A 12,453-nucleotide genomic window follows, 5' to 3' on the forward strand; every position below is an offset into this window, starting at 1 on the left:
TTATTGATTTCAGAGAGGAAGGGAGGACAGAGAGATAGAAACATCGATGAGATATACATATTGATTGGCTGCCTCCTGCTCGCCTCCTACTGTGGGTCAAACCTGCAACCCGGGCATGTGCCCTGAATGAGAATCAAACCCGGAACCTCTTGGTCCAGGACAGTGGTCGGCAAACCGCGGCTCATGAGCCACATGTGTCTCTTTGGCCCCTTGAGTGTGGCTCTTCCACAAAACATCACTTGCGGGTGCACATATACAGTGCGAAGTTGACTTAAAACTTTATGTAAAGTTTATTAAGTTAATTTTAGGCAACGTTGTGGAGTGAAAGAAGATGTGGTGTCAAGAATTGAGAAAGGTATGTTGAGATGGTTTGGACATATAGAGAGGATGAACCAAAGGAGATGGACGAAACAAGTATACAAGACCAGTGTGAATGGGAGAGTTGGAAGGGGTCAACCTCAGCAAACGTACCTCAATCAGACTGAGAACGTTTTTAGCAAAGGCCAGCTTAGGAGTACCCTAATCAAGTTAATAACAATGTACCTACCTTTATAGTTTAAGTTTAAAAATTTGGCTCTCAAAAGAAATTTCAATCATTGTACTGTTGATATTTGGCTCTGTGAACTAATGAGTTTGCCGACCACTGGTCCAGGGGAAGACGCTCCGTGCACTAAGCTACACCAGCTGAGCTCGCTCCATTGATGGTGCCTTTGAAGTGAAAGCTTTAACTCTGATGGATTCCAATGTATCTGTGTGTCTGTGGCTCCTCTTCCTTGTCCAGGCAGCACTATTCCACTCTCCATGCTCACGGACAGGCCTGAGAGGGTGAGGGGGACACACTCAAGGCCATCATCTTCCTGTCCTTTCCGGCATCACCATCACCTCCTACTTGTATTTCTTTATGTCCCCCTGGGAGGAGGGAGTTGAAATCTCTTTGGACAGAGCTGGGTCTGCGTTCAGTTTATAGTGAGGGTGGACATCATATGAACTTGTGCATAATGTGCCACCTCAAAGACCCGTGTCCATGGATGGGGCACCGTGCCACCCCAGGGTCCCCACCACACCTGGTATCTAATTGTGGTGGCCCCACCCACAAGGGAAGGGATGGCTCATGTCCTTGGGGACTTCTCTCTGCTTTTGCTGCATAGGCTCTAATTTTTAAATTTTTGAATTTTCCCTGTTGTACAGTGTTGCTCTGGGCACCTCTGGAGCCCCAGCATGGGCCTGCACATCCACCTGCCAGGGAACTTGTCAGCCTCCTTCTAAGAGCAAGGAAGGGTCTGGGTGCTCATCCAGGTCATGGTCCCCTAACGCCCTGCTGCAGGTAGCAGAGATCAGGCCAGAAACCCTGAAGTTGGACTGGGGGCTCCCTGTTGGCTGTGGCAGGGAGCAGGCTACCTGTGCAGGCTGGCATGTGGCCCTGGAGTCCCAGCCCTTCTTCCTCAGTGACATCCTGCTCACCGGCCTCTTTCCCCCTCAGCTGGTTCTCCACCCAACTCCTGCTTTCCCCGGGGAGAGCCTTCTGGAGACCAATGGAGATAACCACGTCCTGTTGCCAGGAGGGAGGCTCAGCCTATTCGTCCTGGACAAAAGGGGAAGCCAGTGAGGGGCTGAAGGCAGGAAGAAATGCCAATTTCCTGGTCCAGGGCATGTACCTGGGCTGCTGGCTCCATCACCATTGGTGCAGGAGGCAACCAATGGATGGGTCTCTCACATCCATGTCTCTCTTTCTCCCGCTCACACTCTCCTTGGGTTGAGGATTAAGAAAAAAAAAATGTCTATAGTTTCTTAAATAGGTGACAGGACGTTCAGGCCACGTTTAAATACTTCTCATCAAGAAAACTCCAGGCCCACTGGCATCATCGGTGAACTCTTACAAAGGCTTAAGAATAACACTGAGGCAGGCAAGCTGCTCCCCTCAGGCCCTCCCTCCCCTTAGGACAAACAGCCAACCAGGGACTGACCTGAAGGAGCCTGCCCTCTACAGGATCCACTTCAGGGCTCAGCTCATCATGCAACAAACACTGTCCTTTTGGTGACAGTCCCTCATTTAAATACTAAAACACACACCCTGGGTGGGGCTTTAACATGCTAATAGGACGCGCCAGGCAAGAAGAAGCATGTAGTTCCACATTGCCGGCGCCCACAGCCCCTGCTCTGCATACTTGCAGGCACTTTTCCTGCCTCAACCTCTTCACCATTCTCCCCAGGATCTGATGGGAAGCAGCCTGTCTCCTCTCCCTTTGTAGTGCTGACTTCCTGGTGCAGAAGCTTAAATAAACCTTTGTCAGTATCGGTTTCGGGTGACCTCCCTTGATGTCTATCCTGGAAGATTGCAAGAACCCAGGGCACCCATAACCAAGCAGCAATCTTATACGAACTGTCGCAGAAAATGGAACCTGTTTCCTAAGGCCAGCATAAACCTGATGCCCTCTAACACCCACCTGTCTCCCTGCCCACCCCCACATTCCTTACCCCCATCCGGCACCCCCTCAGACATCCCCTTCTATCAGTGGGCCCACAGACATTCACATAACCCTCCATGGCTCCCATGTCCTGCTGCCCCAAGGGTCTCTCTTTCCCCAGACACTGCCCCTTCACTGGGACCCCACACACTCTCCTGCCCCCTCCATGGCCACCTCGTTAGCTGACAATTCTTTCAGAATCCAAAGTGAATGAGGATGCTGGGAACCTTGGCCACTCTAAATGCGAGCCAGCTCCTCTGGGGAGGCTGGGAGCAGGCTTGGCACCAGCTGGGGTGTGTGCCAGGAAGAGGGTGAGGTGGAGCAGGGAGCCAGGGTGAGAGAGCAGCATGTTCCCTGGGGCATGTTTGGAGCTGGAGTTGCTGAGCATGGAGCCTGGTCTCCCAGAACAGCTGAGTCAGACTCTGGGCCAGGGCAGGAGGTCAGGGGGCTCTGACGGTTGGAGGGCAGTGGCTGGTCCCGGGAGGTGTGGACACTGAGAGCCTCTCACTCAACAGCCTGAGGCCTTGGGGTCAGAGGGCCCAGGTTTGAACCCTCCCTCTGTCTCCTTCCAAGGCATCAAGAAATAATGTGCCTGGTATTTTTGCACAGACATCTTGCTGCAACCGTTTTTTACTGCAAATATTTTTGCCCCATAACTAATTGGCCTTAAGGCAATTTTGCTGTAAAAAAGTCACACACAAAAAGAGGACTATTAAAAAGCTCAGCAATTTAAAAGACTTTATTAGAAAATAAAAAGTATTTGGGCCCTGGCCGGTTCTGCTCAATGGACAGAGTGTCAGCCTGAGGACCTAAAGGTCCCGGGTTTGATTTTGGTCAAGAGCACGTACTTCAGTTGCAGGCTTCTCCCTGGCCAGGGCCCAGGTCGGGCAGGTGCAGGAGGCATCCTATTGATGTGTTTATCTCACATCAGTGTTTCTCTCTGTCTTCTCCTCTGTCTTCTACTCTCTTTAAAAATCAATGGAAGAATATCCTCCAGTGAGTATTAAAAAAAAAATGTTTGAATTCACTTTTAATGTGGACAGATTCCCATCAACACTGCTCAGAAACTGATTTTATTCTGTGGACTGTACCTAAGCAGCTGTCTTGTTTCTATGGGAATGTGGGTCCAACTCTGCATCGTCAGAGAGGACGTGGGCCCCACCTGTTTGGCTCAGTGGACAGAGCCGCAGTCTGTGGACTGAAGGATCTCGGGTTTGATTCCCATCAAGGGCGTGCACCACGGTTGTAGGCTCGATCCCGTGTGCGGGAGGCAGCCAACCGATGGGTCGCTCTCACATTGATGTTTTCCTCTCCGTCTCTTCCCCTCCCTTCCACTCTCTCTAAAAATCAGTGGAAAAATATCCTCGGGTGAGTATTAACAAAATCAACAACAACAACAAGAAGAGGACGTGGGCCTCTCTTCCTTCTAGTGCTGTGTGTTTCAAAATAAGAGCATTTGAGATTTCGTTCCCTGGCACATGGAGTCAGTGTGTCTCAAATAAAATCTTAAAAATAAGAAGCCCTGGCTTGTTTCTCTCAGTGGTTAGAGCATCGGCAGCCAGAGGAAGGGTCTGGGGTTCTATTCGAGGTCAGAGGGCGCCTGCTGGAAGCAACCAATCCATGTGTCACTCTCACATCTGTGTTTATCTCCCCCCGCCCCTCTGCCCCAAACCCAGTCTCTGTAAAAAAATGCATGAAAAAAATACTTTTGCGTGAGGATTAAAAGAAGAATAAGAGGAAATGATCTTTGGCAGACAAATAATAGCCACCTGGAAGAAATACTATCTAGAGCCACCACCCCCAGGCCTACTTGTCACTATATAGACCATTTTGAGAGCGAGCTCAGATTTATACAGGGACATTAAAACTGGAATAACAGCAGGAACTTCCTCAATGAAGACATGGACCCAAGGGAACAAATGCCCCTTACAGAGCCCCTTTCACTCCCTGGAATCAAGAGGCAGACTCCCTGTTGGATGTTTGATTGGCAGCTTTCAGGGCCCATGCCCCCTCCTTCAGCCCTACATCTGGGCTGCCACCCCTCACCCCAAGGGAAGTTCAACCATAAAAAGCAAGACCTGCCCAACTCATAGCCAAAATAGAAGCCAATGGTAACACCCCCCCACAATGCTCCCCCCCCCCCCCACCCCTGCACCATGCTTCTCCTTTACTTCACTTCAGAGGAAACCAGAGCCCTTCTCCTTTGGGGAGTCCTATTGTTGTCTCCTGTGAGCATAACAAACCTCATTGTGCATAAATTAGTGCTGTGTCACTCCTCCTGATATTCATATACATTCCTGCCTGAGGAGTTGTCCTGCATCCAGCCAGGGTCATTAGGCACCCAAAGCCACCGCCACTGAAAGGGCGAGGGCTACGCCCTCTATCTTAGCCCGGATCCTCCATTTTTGGGCAGCAGCCATTAGCCATGTGCTCAGCAAGGAGCTTCTTCCCAGAAGCCCAAGCCTCTGCTAGCCACACCTAGGATTTCTTTAAACTAACCAATGATAATCAAGGGAAGCGCGTGCCATAGACACAACCACATCCTGTGTAACAAGACCCAGACTTGGGCCTGGCCAATCGGCAGGGCCCACAGTCCTCTCTCCTCCCCTTACTCCAACCCTCCTATAAAACCCCTCTCCCCACAGAGCTCTCTCTCTCTGCCTCCTGCCGCTGCATCGGCGAGTGTGGTGGATGGGGAGCTCGAGCTAGCTCGAATAAAGACTCTTTTGCTTTTGCATCGGACTCGGCTGGCTCCCTGGTGGTCTTTTGGGGATCCTGAAATCTGAGCTTAACACCACCACTAACAAAAGTTCTATAGCAGCTTCCTCTGCCCAGTCTCAGTGGTCCCCGTCTGGGGCCAGTCGGCTACCTCTACTGGACTTAAGCTCTGTGATGTCAGGGACAGCACTGCCATGGCCACAGCCAAGGGCCCAGTAGTTGGGGGCACTGTACCTTCCAAAGACCAGAGGACACTCAGGGTCTTGTGGGAAATAGGAGATATTGACACCCTCTGCCCAGCTCCCTCTGTGGAAGGTAGACCCTGGCGCAAGGCCCCTGTGCAGTTCCAGGCACGGTCTGGACTGGACTCACACACCCAGCACCAGCCAGGGTCTCCCTCAGGCCCAGGCCCAGCCACTGCAGAAAGGGGAGCCGCCCGGTGTGAGGCTCTGCTGGACACACCCCAGGTGAGAGGTCCCCGCAACTCCAGGTGCTGCTGGCAGGCCTGTGCTTCTGGAAGGTGAGTCAGAGAAGGAATGTGGGGCTCCCGCCTGTCACAGGCTTCCCCGCTAGCTTCCCTGGGGCCCAGCAGCTACACAGGCTGAGCCTCCCTCCTGGCAGCATTGGGGTGTTCTTCCTACCTGGCTTAAGGGGGCCCCTCCCTGGGGACAGGGAAGAATGTGAGGAATGTCATCTCTGCTCCAAGCATGTCAGGAATGCAGGGGGACTCCCAGGGCTCAGGCCCACCCTGTGCTTGCTGCTGCAGGGAGGTGCTCCTGGGCCCCCCTGTGTTCTTCAGGCTTCAGGCTGATGGCAGTCCCGGCAGCAGGGCTTTCCTGATCACCGCCTGGAGGGGCTCCCCACATCCTTTCCTGCTTAACGGGCTCCTGCCAGCAAACAGAAACCACTCACCCCCATGTAAGCACAAGGAGCTTTAGTACAGGGGCTGGGGGCACATCAGTTCTCTGGCAGGAGGAACATGCTCCGTGCTGACTCCAGACATGCCCGAGACAACACTGTCAAACTGAAAAGATTGACATTTTTTTATTTAAAAACCTTTGGACTGGCCTGGCCGGTGTGGGTCAGTGGTTGAGTGTCCACCTCTGAACCAGGAGGTCATGGTGTGATTCCCGGTCAGAGCACATTACCAGTTTCAGGCTCCGTCCAGCACACAGGGGGCAGCCAATCAATGATTCTCTGTCATCACTGATGTTTCTATCTCTCTCTCTCCCTCTCCCTTTCTCTTTGAAATCAATAAAAAATGTATATTTAAAAACACTGGACCATATTCAGCAAAACCATAGAGAAGTTCAGAAGGAAATGAGTCATTCCACTGCCTCATGTGGCCCAGCGGCTAAACAGGCTGAGCCTCCCTCCTGGCAGGACAGGGGTGTTCTTTCCACCTGGCTTCAGGGAGCCCCTCCCTGGGGACAGACAAGAATGTGAGGAATGTCATCTCTGCTCCAAGCAGGTCAGGAATGCAGGCTGGGAAAGCCTGTGACAGGTGGAAACCGGGGGTTTCCTTTTCTGATTCACCTGCCACAATTACCTACCAGGTGTGGTGGGGGAGGCCCCAGGTGGGGCACTGGGGTGAATGGGTGTCCCGGCCTTGAGCAAGTTTCTTGGAAGTGGCCACATTATGCACAGGTTCAGCTGATGCCCACTCTCACCACAACCTGAACTCAGCCCCGGGGTCTCAGTAAAGAGAGATCCCGACTCCCTCCTCTAGGAGTGACTTAGAGAAACACAATTGGGAGGTGACAGTGATACACCAGAACACGGTGGACGATGGCCTTAAACGTTTCCCCCAGATCCTCTCAGCCCGTAGGTGAGCTGGGAAAGTGGAGTGAAGCTGCCTGAACAAGGAGGAGGAGCCAAAGAATAAGCAGGAACCTAGAACGCAACCTAACAGCTGGATCCCAGGACCAGCTCTGGGGACAGAGGTCACCACAAGAACTTCCCTGAGAGTGAATTGGAGGAAAATACCGAGCAAAGTGATGACTCAGGAACATACAATACAACTATCCTGGACAAGGTGATTTATGTCCCAAATTAATTTACATATTAACACCTTCTTGACCACAACAGAAAAGGAGAACTGGGAATAGTTTATTACATTCTTACCACACAAAAGGCTATTTAAATGATGTCATGTGACATATTTTATGAAATAATACTATTTTTCCATGTTCCTGGATCAGGTGATTTAATACTGTTAAAATGGAAATAACTACACATTGATCTACAGATTCACCATAATCCTATCAAAAGCCAGCTCTCTATCCTGCAGAAAGTCGCTACCCGATACAAATTCATCAGGAAAGGTAGGGGCCAAAATAGCTAACACAAGCTTAAAAAAGAAGAAAACGTTGCAGAATTTAAATGTCCTATTTCAAAACTCACTGTAAAGCTACCATAGGGGAGAGCAGTGTGGACTGGCCTAATGATGACCAAAAACATAATGGAATTGAGATTCCACAAATAGACCCTCACTTGAATAGGCAATTGACTTTTTAAAAAATATATATATTTTTATTGATTTCAGAGAGGAAGGGAGAGGGAGAGATAGAAACATCCATGATGAGAGATAATCATTGATTGGCTGCCTCCTGCACACCCCATTACTGGGGATCGAGCCCGCAACCTGTGCATACGCCCTTGACCGGAATCAAACCCGGGACCCTTCAGTACCCAGACCAACCCTTTATCCACTGAGCCAAACCAGCTAGGGCTAGGCAACTGACTTTTGATAACGGTGCCAAGATAATTCAATGAGAAAGGATTGTATTTTCAACAAATACTGCTGGGACAACTGACATGCACAAGAACCAAATGGTTCATGCAAAAGAACCAAATCAGACTTGTTCCTCCCACCAGAGAAAAAGATTGCTTCAGAATGAATTAAAGAACTAAATGAAAGGCTAAGACTAAAAAGTTCTTCAAAAAAGCTAGGAATAAACCCTTGTGACCTAGAGTAAAGCAGTGGTTTCTTAGAGGACACCAAAATGCAGAAGAGAAAAAAGTAAAAATAGATCAATTAGATTTCATCAAAATGAAAATCTTCAAAGGACATACTTAAGAAAGTGCAAAGACAACTCACTCTAAGGGAGAAGATATTTGCGAATCACATGCACAATAAAAGAATTTTATTCAGAATATAATAAGAACTTTTGTAAGTCAACAGTCAAAAGTAAAGTAAATGCCCTAACTGGTTTGGCTCCGTGGATAGAGCGTCAGCCTGGGGACTGAAAGGTCCCAGGTTTGATTCCAGTCAAGGGCATGTACCTTGGTTGGGGGCACATCCCCACTAGGGGGCATGCAGGAGGCAGCTGATGGATGTTTCTCTCTCATCGATGTTTCTAACTTTCTATCCCTCTCCCTTCCTCTCTGTAAAAAATCAATAAAATATATATTTTTTTAAAAAGTAAAGTAAACACGCTCAGGTGGCTCAGTTGGTTGGAGCGCTGTCCCATACAACAAAAGGAATCGGGTTCCATCCCAGATTGGGGCATGTACGGGAGACAAGGGCTGTTTCTCTCTCTCCCTCTACCTTTTCCCACTCTCTATAAAGCCAATAAAAACATATCTTTGGTGAGGATTTTTAAAAAAGAAACCCGACTGGTGTTACTCAGTGGGAGAGTGTTGACCTACGAACCTGGAGGTCAAGGTTCAATTCCTGGTTATCACCTGGGTTGCGGGCTCCATCCCCTGTAGTGGTGGTGGTGATGGTGGGGCATGCAGGAGGCAGCCAATAAATGATTCTCTCTTATCATTGATGTTTCTACCTCTCTCTCCCTCTCCCTTCCTCTCTGAAATCAATTTTAAAAAATCTTGAAGGATGCAAACATATTTCTTTAATCAAAATTTAGAAATGCCCAATAAGGGCAAGGGATGCTCACCATTTATAGTCCTTGGGGAGTAAATTGTTTTGCTCACCGAGTTTCCAATCAGTATGTCACTTTCCGTTTCTATGATTAAATGCTTTTGCCAAACATTTTGTAAGAAAATTAAAAAACATCTTTGCAATATTTTCACTGAAAGATTCACTGATAAAAGTACACACATGAAGCAAATCATTGGAAGCAAAACACAGTGTTTCCCCAACTGAGACGTCGCTTGACATTATTGAGGTCTATCCTTCCCAGTATTTTCTGTGTCCACTCTAAGAAGTGTACATAAAACCTGATTTAAAAATCAAAAACCAAAACCCCAGTCTAATGACCCCTAAATGGTACTCAAACCCCCCTCCAGCCGTGGGCAAACTACGGCCCGTGGGCCGGATCCGGCCCGTTTGAAATGAATAAAACTAAAAAAAAAAAAAAAAGACCGTACCCTTTTATGTACTGATGTTTACTTTGAATTTATATTAGTTCACACAAACACTCCATCCATGCTTTTGTTCCGGGCCTCCGGTCCAGTTTAAGAACCCATTGTGGCCCTCGAGTCAAAAAGTTTGCCCACCCCTCTAGGCCCTTGGATATGGCCGCCCTCTGCATCAACAAGCCCGTGTCCCTGCCAAGACCGACCATGGCCCTCTCACCCACTTTCATGTCGCCTATTTTGGGACGTTTCCACTGTCCACTTTCACCCCAAAGAGCCATGGAAAACCTTCCTGAAGTCCTGGACTCTCCGAACGACAGCACACAGGGAGGGGCCGGGTTGAGGGAGGACATCGGTGTCCACTGGATGATCCCAACGGCTGGGAGGAAAAGTTGCCCCAGAACCTGGAGGATCAGGAACCGCCCAGCTTGGATGGAGGGTTGGATCTAGGGCTGGAGAAGGGAAGCCCAGGACCATGGACAGAGGCCCGCAGGGTCCCAGAATTTTCTGCAGGTGCAAGAGACACTGGAACCTGGGGCTTCCCTGGAGAGGAAGCCTGAGCGCCACCTGCCTCCAGCTGCAGGGACCCGCGCATGCGCACAACAGGAGAGGGCGCCCTCCCCACCCACTGCCAGATCAGAACAAGGCCATTCAGGTGGGAAAGTGCCCACTTCCACACCCTCGCGCATTCACCCTGTTGTTCCGGGCAAGTTCTTGCCCACCAAGGGCCAACCACCTGCAGCAGCACTTTGTCCTGAAAGGATGTGGAGACCTGTACCAGGGGCCCATTTGGCCTTCATTCCCCCAGACACAGAACTAAGCTGTGAGCAGGACTTCATCTCACATGGGAGGAACATCCGGGAGACACACGGAGCCTCTCCCCGCCTGGGGCCTCCCTACACCTGCACCTGTAATTCATTCACCCCAGCGTCTCACCTCTGGCTTCCAGTAAAACACATGCGCATGCGCACAAAGGGCCAGGGCATCCAGGCAGAGATGGGAGCCCTGCCCTGTAGAGAATCCCTAGTTCTGCTGGGTTGACTGTGAAGCCAACCGGGAACAACGGACCACAGAACTCTGAGCGGAGGCCAGGTTGAATGAATGGGCCAGCCAGGCAATGGGTCACCAAGCCGGGAACGTCCCTGTCCCCATCCACCTGGCTGTGCTGAGGATGAGGAGCTCCTGATCCGGCTGTACCGGCTGGGGCCCGATGTGCTCACACACACACACAGGCTGAAGTGAGCATGGTCAAATGCTGTGTGACCAAGCAAAGGTTTCTAAACATTAACATGATAATGAACACCAGAAGCACAGGATTGATTCCAATTCTAGGGTGAACATGTATAGAAGGTAAAGGGCCTCATGATATATATGCTTTGGGGAGGATCAGGTTCAGTGGGGAGGGAGGGATCAGGTGAACAATTCATCTATAAAAATCAAAATTTAGAGTTTTGCTGTCACTCATAGAACACCTGAGATATCAGATATCCAATAGATTTGGTAGATGGAGAGGGTTAGAAATAAGGCCCAAGACCCAGAACTTACTATCTTGAAGGTTTCATATCATTCATGGTCAAGCAAAATACACTGAGAAGAGAAGGCTTTAGGGAATAAGAATGTCTTTGTATTCTCGGAGATATGCTTTATCTGCTGGGAGATTTGCATTGAGGAGGATTGAAAAATTGGGGTCTGGGGAAGTCCTCAGAGGTACTTCAAAGATTTCTTATTGAACACTGATCCCTGGGCTCTCTATGTCATATCTTAGTATGTGAAACATCAATACTGGCCACAATGAGCACAAAGCAGATAAAGATGGTTGTAATAATCCACTTGAAGTGGACTGAGTTGACGAATATCATTCACAGAAAGGGCAATTATTGTGAATTTGATTAGCAAGGCCACCAGGTAAGATTGTCTAGATATTCCTCTTTCTCTAGAAAATGGGATACAATATCCTGGGGTGAGGATTAACAAAACTAAAAAAAGAGAAGTGACCAAGATTAAGACAAAAAAGGTGAAAGGAGGAGATTGTGCCTAATCAAGGCTCAAGAGTTTATGGATAATGAGGGGGAGATTTCATTCCAGTATGAAATGAAACCCAGAAGAAAGGCCTGAGGAGTGCCATTAGCAATGTGTTGCCACCTCAAGGCTTCTGGATGTTAGGTTGAAGAAGGCTAAGGAAAGAGTCATTCCAGTTAGTAAGGTTGGAGTTGAAGAGATGCTGTGACAATGGACATGGTGAGAGATGACACGATTGATGCCTGAGGTAGTCCTTGTGGACAAAGAGGCGATTTCCAGAAGACTTTCCTTTGTTTTGATGTACCAGGCTCTCTTTAAATTTTTATCTTTGTTGTTGAAAGTGTTACAGATGTTCCCCTTTTCCCTTGATTGACTCCCCTCCTCCCCACTTTCTTAAATCTGCCCTGGTATGTTTTTAGTGTCTTCTGAGTAGTGTGTCTGCTCAGTGGTTCTCTGGACCTGCTAAGAAGCTGATGATCAATCACAGCCCCTGGAGTTGTCATTCTGACATCTTGGCAAAAACTCAGCGAAGCTGAGAATGGAGGGTGGACTCAATCTCTACAGAGAAAACAGTCCTAGAAAGAAGGGTAGATATGAACCTGACTGGGTGTCCTATGTGATATGAAGCTGTGGCTGCTATACATCCCCTACTGCTGCCTCTGAAAATGTGGATTGCATTTACTCTGTGTCTGTTTCATCGTGTAGATTTGGCATGTATGAGGTATTTTGCCCCATTAGTGCACATATTGAAAAGAACTGCACCTGAGAAGTTATACTCAGTTCACTTCGTGAGCCCCAGGTTCTGGTTTAAATGGTGAAATCCTGAACTTCTGTCTTGAGCTTGTTGCTCTTATTGTATTACACTTGGGAATTCCTTGGATCGTTGTCAGAGTTCGGGGTATGTGGGAAGTGTGAGCGTCTCTGGAGCCTG

This window comes from Myotis nattereri, assembly GCF_964212035.1.
Source record: "Myotis nattereri genome assembly, chromosome: 10".
In the NCBI taxonomy this organism is placed as follows: Eukaryota; Metazoa; Chordata; class Mammalia; order Chiroptera; family Vespertilionidae; genus Myotis; species Myotis nattereri.